The sequence below is a fragment of the Paralichthys olivaceus genome, chromosome 8 (genome assembly GCF_024713975.1).
Source record: "Paralichthys olivaceus isolate ysfri-2021 chromosome 8, ASM2471397v2, whole genome shotgun sequence".
NCBI lineage: Eukaryota > Metazoa > Chordata > Actinopteri > Pleuronectiformes > Paralichthyidae > Paralichthys > Paralichthys olivaceus.
Window position 1 is genome coordinate 1633272 of NC_091100.1, and position 8211 is coordinate 1641482.

An 8211-nucleotide genomic window follows, 5' to 3' on the forward strand; every position below is an offset into this window, starting at 1 on the left:
AATGTGGGTATGCCCGATCCATTGGTACCACCCCCGAGCTCCTACGACCTTTGGAAGGGTTAGGGTTAGGGTTGTGATTAGTGTTTCATTTTTGTGTTCTGTTTAGGGTTAGGGTTAGGAATGAAAAGCCATTGGAGATCAAGATATTCTTCAATAACATTTTTTCTGAAGGTCATAGAGACTTGGAAGTTGGTTCCATCTCCACTAATGTGGCTATGCCCGATCCATTGGAACCATCCCCGAGCTTCTACGACCTTCAGAAATGGTGAAACCACCAAATCTCCCAAAAAAAGTACGAGATATTTGTAAATAACTTTTTTTCTGAAGGTCATAGAGACTTGGGCATTTCGGGATTAATGAAGGGTAGCTTGCCACGCGACCACACCGAATTTCAGCACGTTTCGAGCAAGCAGCGCAAAGTTATTCACCCTATGGTGAATAAGGGTTAGGCTTGCAATGAGGGTTAGGGTTAGGGTTGTGGTTAGGGTTAGGGTTAGGGTTGTGATTAGGGTTAGGGATGAATGCCCACTGGAGATCAAGATATTCTTCAATAACTTTCTTTCTGAAGGTCATAAAGACTTGGAAGTTGGTTCCATCTCCACTAATGTGGGTATGCCCGATCCATTGGTACCACCCCCGAGCTCCTACGACCTTTGGAAGGGTTAGGGTTAGGGTTGTGATTAGTGTTTCATTTTTGTGTTCTGTTTAGGGTTAGGGTTAGGAATGAAAAGCCATTGGAGATCAAGATATTCTTCAATAACTTTTTTTCTGAAGGTCATAGAGACTTGGAAGTTGGTTCCATCTCCACTAATGTGGCTATGCCCGATCCATTGGAACCATCCCCGAGCTTCTACGACCTTCAGAAATGGTGAAACCACCAAATCTCCCAAAAAAAGTACGAGATATTTGTAAATAACTTTTTTTCTGAAGGTCATAGAGACTTGGGCATTTCGGGATTAATGAAGGGTAGCTTGCCACGCGACCACACCGAATTTCAGCACGTTTCGAGCAAGCAGCGCAAAGTTATTCACCCTATGGTGAATAAGGGTTAGGCTTGCAATGAGGGTTAGGGTTAGGGTTGTGGTTAGGGTTAGGGTTGTGATTAGGGTTAGGGATGAATGCCCACTGGAGATCAAGATATTCTTCAATAACTTTCTTTCTGAAGGTCATAAAGACTTGGAAGTTGGTTCCATCTCCACTAATGTGGGTATGCCCGATCCATTGGTACCACCCCCCAGCTCCTACGACCTTTGGAAGGGTTAGGGTTAGGGTTGTGATTAGTGTTTCATTTTTGTGTTCTGTTTAGGGTTAGGGTTAGGAATGAAAAGCCATTGGAGATCAAGATATTCTTCAATAACATTTTTTCTGAAGGTCATAGAGACTTGGAAGTTGGTTCCATCTCCACTAATGTGGCTATGCCCGATCCATTGGAACCATCCCCGAGCTTCTACGACCTTCAGAAATGGTGAAACCACCAAATCTCCCAAAAAAAGTACGAGATATTTGTAAATAACTTTTTTTCTGAAGGTCATAGAGACTTGGGCATTTCGGGATTAATGAAGGGTAGCTTGCCACGCGACCACACCGAATTTCAGCACGTTTCGAGCAAGCAGCGCAAAGTTATTCACCCTATGGTGAATAAGGGTTAGGCTTGCAATGAGGGTTAGGGTTAGGGTTGTGGTTGGGGTTAGGGTTAGGGTTAGGGTTGTGATTAGGGTTAGGGATGAATGCCCACTGGAGATCAAGATATTCTTCAATAACTTTCTTTCTGAAGGTCATAAAGACTTGGAAGTTGGTTCCATCTCCACTAATGTGGGTATGCCCGATCCATTGGTACCACCCCCGAGCTCCTACAACCCTTGGAAGGGTTAGGGTTAGGGTTGTGATTAGTGTTTCATTTTTGTGTTCTGTTTAGGGTTAGGGTTAGGAATGAAAAGCCATTGGAGATCAAGATATTCTTCAATAACTTTTTTTCTGAAGGTCATAGAGACTTGGAAGTTGGTTCCATCTCCACTAATGTGGCTATGCCCGATCCATTGGAACCATCCCCGAGCTTCTACGACCTTCAGAAATGGTGAAACCACCAAATCTCCCCAAAAAAGTACGAGATATTTGTAAATAACTTTTTTTCTGAAGGTCATAGAGACTTGGGCATTTCGGGATTAATGAAGGGTAGCTTGCCACGCGACCACACCGAATTTCAGCACGTTTCGAGCATGCAGCGCAAAGTTATTCACCCTATGGTGAATAAGGGTTAGGCTTGCAATGAGGGTTAGGGTTAGGGTTGTGGTTAGGGTTAGGGTTAGGGTTGTGATTAGGGTTAGGGATGAATGCCCACTGGAGATCAAGATATTCTTCAATAACTTTCTTTCTGAAGGTCATAAAGACTTGGAAGTTGGTTCCATCTCCACTAATGTGGGTATGCCCGATCCATTGGTACCACCCCCGAGCTCCTACGACCTTTGGAAGGGTTAGGGTTAGGGTTGTGATTAGTGTTTCATTTTTGTGTTCTGTTTAGGGTTAGGGTTAGGAATGAAAAGCCATTGGAGATCAAGATATTCTTCAATAACTTTTTTTCTGAAGGTCATAGAGACTTGGAAGTTGGTTCCATCTCCACTAATGTGGCTATGCCCGATCCATTGGAACCATCCCCGAGCTTCTACGACCTTCAGAAATGGTGAAACCACCAAATCTCCCAAAAAAAGTACGAGATATTTGTAAATAACTTTTTTTCTGAAGGTCATAGAGACTTGGGCATTTCGGGATTAATGAAGGGTAGCTTGCCACGCGACCACACCGAATTTCAGCACGTTTCGAGCATGCAGCGCAAAGTTATTCACCCTATGGTGAATAAGGGTTAGGCTTGCAATGAGGGTTAGGGTTAGGGTTGTGGTTAGGGTTAGGGTTAGGGTTGTGATTAGGGTTAGGGATGAATGCCCACTGGAGATCAAGATATTCTTCAATAACTTTCTTTCTGAAGGTCATAAAGACTTGGAAGTTGGTTCCATCTCCACTAATGTGGGTATGCCCGATCCATTGGTACCACCCCCGAGCTCCTACGACCTTTGGAAGGGTTAGGGTTAGGGTTGTGATTAGTGTTTCATTTTTGTGTTCTGTTTAGGGTTAGGGTTAGGAATGAAAAGCCATTGGAGATCAAGATATTCTTCAATAACTTTTTTTCTGAAGGTCATAGAGACTTGGAAGTTGGTTCCATCTCCACTAATGTGGCTATGCCCGATCCATTGGAACCATCCCCGAGCTTCTACGACCTTCAGAAATGGTGAAACCACCAAATCTCCCAAAAAAAGTACGAGATATTTGTAAATAACTTTTTTTCTGAAGGTCATAGAGACTTGGGCATTTCGGGATTAATGAAGGGTAGCTTGCCACGCGACCACACCGAATTTCAGCACGTTTCGAGCAAGCAGCGCAAAGTTATTCACCCTATGGTGAATAAGGGTTAGGCTTGCAATGAGGGTTAGGGTTAGGGTTGTGGTTAGGGTTAGGGTTAGGGTTGTGATTAGGGTTAGGGATGAATGCCCACTGGAGATCAAGATATTCTTCAATAACTTTCTTTCTGAAGGTCATAAAGACTTGGAAGTTGGTTCCATCTCCACTAATGTGGGTATGCCCGATCCATTGGTACCACCCCCCAGCTCCTACGACCTTTGGAAGGGTTAGGGTTAGGGTTGTGATTAGTGTTTCATTTTTGTGTTCTGTTTAGGGTTAGGGTTAGGAATGAAAAGCCATTGGAGATCAAGATATTCTTCAATAACATTTTTTCTGAAGGTCATAGAGACTTGGAAGTTGGTTCCATCTCCACTAATGTGGCTATGCCCGATCCATTGGAACCATCCCCGAGCTTCTACGACCTTCAGAAATGGTGAAACCACCAAATCTCCCAAAAAAAGTACGAGATATTTGTAAATAACTTTTTTTCTGAAGGTCATAGAGACTTGGGCATTTCGGGATTAATGAAGGGTAGCTTGCCACGCGACCACACCGAATTTCAGCACGTTTCGAGCAAGCAGCGCAAAGTTATTCACCCTATGGTGAATAAGGGTTAGGCTTGCAATGAGGGTTAGGGTTAGGGTTGTGGTTAGGGTTAGGGTTAGGGTTGTGATTAGGGTTAGGGATGAATGCCCACTGGAGATCAAGATATTCTTCAATAACTTTCTTTCTGAAGGTCATAAAGACTTGGAAGTTGGTTCCATCTCCACTAATGTGGGTATGCCCGATCCATTGGTACCACCCCCGAGCTCCTACGACCTTTGGAAGGGTTAGGGTTAGGGTTGTGATTAGTGTTTCATTTTTGTGTTCTGTTTAGGGTTAGGGTTAGGAATGAAAAGCCATTGGAGATCAAGATATTCTTCAATAACTTTTTTTCTGAAGGTCATAGAGACTTGGAAGTTGGTTCCATCTCCACTAATGTGGCTATGCCCGATCCATTGGAACCATCCCCGAGCTTCTACGACCTTCAGAAATGGTGAAACCACCAAATCTCCCAAAAAAAGTACGAGATATTTGTAAATAACTTTTTTTCTGAAGGTCATAGAGACTTGGGCATTTCGGGATTAATGAAGGGTAGCTTGCCACGCGACCACACCGAATTTCAGCACGTTTCGAGCAAGCAGCGCAAAGTTATTCACCCTATGGTGAATAAGGGTTAGGCTTGCAATGAGGGTTAGGGTTAGGGTTGTGGTTAGGGTTAGGGTTAGGGTTGTGATTAGGGTTAGGGATGAATGCCCACTGGAGATCAAGATATTCTTCAATAACTTTCTTTCTGAAGGTCATAAAGACTTGGAAGTTGGTTCCATCTCCACTAATGTGGGTATGCCCGATCCATTGGTACCACCCCCCAGCTCCTACGACCCTTGGAAGGGTTAGGGTTAGGGTTGTGATTAGTGTTTTATTTTTGTGTTCTGTTTAGGGTTAGGGTTAGGAATGAAAAGCCATTGGAGATCAAGATATTCTTCAATAACTTTTTTTCTGAAGGTCATAGAGACTTGGAAGTTGGTTCCATCTCCACTAATGTGGCTATGCCCGATCCATTGGAACCATCCCCGAGCTTCTACGACCTTCAGAAATGGTGAAACCACCAAATCTCCCCAAAAAAGTACGAGATATTTGTAAATAACTTTTTTTCTGAAGGTCATAGAGACTTGGGCATTTCAGGATTAATGAAGTGTAGCTTGCCACGTGACCACACCGAATTTCAGCACGTTTCGAGCAAGCAGCGCAAAGTTATTCACCCTATGGTGAATAAGGGTTAGGCTTGCAATGAGGGTTAGGGTTAGGGTTGTGGTTAGGGTTAGGGTTGTGATTAGGGTTAGGGATGAATGCCCACTGGAGATCAAGATATTCTTCAATAACTTTCTTTCTGAAGGTCATAAAGACTTGGAAGTTGGTTCCATCTCCACTAATGTGGGTATGCCCGATCCATTGGTACCACCCCCGAGCTCCTACGACCTTTGGAAGGGTTAGGGTTAGGGTTGTGATTAGTGTTTCATTTTTGTGTTCTGTTTAGGGTTAGGGTTAGGAATGAAAAGCCATTGGAGATCAAGATATTCTTCAATAACTTTTTTTCTGAAGGTCATAGAGACTTGGAAGTTGGTTCCATCTCCACTAATGTGGCTATGCCCGATCCATTGGAACCATCCCCGAGCTTCTACGACCTTCAGAAATGGTGAAACCACCAAATCTCCCAAAAAAAGTACGAAATATTTGTAAATAACTTTTTTTCTGAAGGTCATAGAGACTTGGGCATTTCGGGATTAATGAAGGGTAGCTTGCCACGCGACCACACCGAATTTCGGCACGTTTCGAGCAAGCAGCTCAAAGTTATTCACCCTATGGTGAATAAGGGTTAGGCTTGCAATGAGGGTTAGGGTTAGGGTTGTGGTTAGGGTTAGGGTTAGGGTTAGGGTTGTGATTAGGGTTAGGGATGAATGCCCACTGGAGATCAAGATATTCTTCAATAACTTTCTTTCTGAAGGTCATAAAGACTTGGAAGTTGGTTCCATCTCCAGTAATGTGGGTATGCCCGATCCATTGTTACCACCCCCGAGCTCCTACGACCTTTGGAAGGGTTAGGGTTAGGGTTGTGATTAGTGTTTCATTTTTGTGTTCTGTTTAGGGTTAGGGTTAGGAATGAAAAGCCATTGGAGATCAAGATATTCTTCAATAACTTTTTTTCTGAAGGTCATAGAGACTTGGAAGTTGGTTCCATCTCCACTAATGTGGCTATGCCCGATCCATTGGAACCATCCCCGAGCTTCTACGACCTTCAGAAATGGTGAAACCACCAAATCTCCCAAAAAAAGTACGAGATATTTGTAAATAACTTTTTTTCTGAAGGTCATAGAGACTTGGGCATTTCGGGATTAATGAAGGGTAGCTTGCCACGCGACCACACCGAATTTCAGCACGTTTCGAGCAAGCAGCGCAAAGTTATTCACCCTATGGTGAATAAGGGTTAGGCTTGCAATGAGGGTTAGGGTTAGGGTTGTGGTTAGGGTTAGGGTTGTGATTAGGGTTAGGGATGAATGCCCACTGGAGATCAAGATATTCTTCAATAACTTTCTTTCTGAAGGTCATAAAGACTTGGAAGTTGGTTCCATCTCCACTAATGTGGGTATGCCCGATCCATTGGTACCACCCCCGAGCTCCTACGACCTTTGGAAGGGTTAGGGTTAGGGTTGTGATTAGTGTTTCATTTTTGTGTTCTGTTTAGGGTTAGGGTTAGGAATGAAAAGCCATTGGAGATCAAGATATTCTTCAATAACATTTTTTCTGAAGGTCATAGAGACTTGGAAGTTGGTTCCATCTCCACTAATGTGGCTATGCCCGATCCATTGGAACCATCCCCGAGCTTCTACGACCTTCAGAAATGGTGAAACCACCAAATCTCCCAAAAAAAGTACGAGATATTTGTAAATAACTTTTTTTCTGAAGGTCATAGAGACTTGGGCATTTCGGGATTAATGAAGGGTAGCTTGCCACGCGACCACACCGAATTTCAGCACGTTTCGAGCAAGCAGCGCAAAGTTATTCACCCTATGGTGAATAAGGGTTAGGCTTGCAATGAGGGTTAGGGTTAGGGTTGTGGTTAGGGTTAGGGTTAGGGTTAGGGTTGTGATTAGGGTTAGGGATGAATGCCCACTGGAGATCAAGATATTCTTCAATAACTTTCTTTCTGAAGGTCATAAAGACTTGGAAGTTGGTTCCATCTCCACTAATGTGGGTATGCCCGATCCATTGGTACCACCCCCGAGCTCCTACAACCCTTGGAAGGGTTAGGGTTAGGGTTGTGATTAGTGTTTCATTTTTGTGTTCTGTTTAGGGTTAGGGTTAGGAATGAAAAGCCATTGGAGATCAAGATATTCTTCAATAACTTTTTTTCTGAAGGTCATAGAGACTTGGAAGTTGGTTCCATCTCCACTAATGTGGCTATGCCCGATCCATTGGAACCATCCCCGAGCTTCTACGACCTTCAGAAATGGTGAAACCACCAAATCTCCCAAAAAAAGTACGAGATATTTGTAAATAACTTTTTTTCTGAAGGTCATAGAGACTTGGGCATTTCGGGATTAATGAAGGGTAGCTTGCCACGCGACCACACCGAATTTCAGCACGTTTCGAGCAAGCAGCGCAAAGTTATTCACCCTATGGTGAATAAGGGTTAGGCTTGCAATGAGGGTTAGGGTTAGGGTTGTGGTTAGGGTTAGGGTTAGGGTTAGGGTTGTGATTAGGGTTAGGGATGAATGCCCACTGGAGATCAAGATATTCTTCAATAACTTTCTTTCTGAAGGTCATAAAGACTTGGAAGTTGGTTCCATCTCCACTAATGTGGGTATGCCCGATCCATTGGTACCACCCCCCAGCTCCTACGACCCTTGGAAGGGTTAGGGTTAGGGTTGTGATTAGTGTTTTATTTTTGTGTTCTGTTTAGGGTTAGGGTTAGGAATGAAAAGCCATTGGAGATCAAGATATTCTTCAATAACTTTTTTTCTGAAGGTCATAGAGACTTGGAAGTTGGTTCCATCTCCACTAATGTGGCTATGCCCGATCCATTGGAACCATCCCCGAGCTTCTACGACCTTCAGAAATGGTGAAACCACCAAATCTCCCAAAAAAAGTACGAGATATTTGTAAATAACTTTTTTTCTGAAGGTCATAGAGACTTGGGCATTTCGGGATTAATGAAGGGTA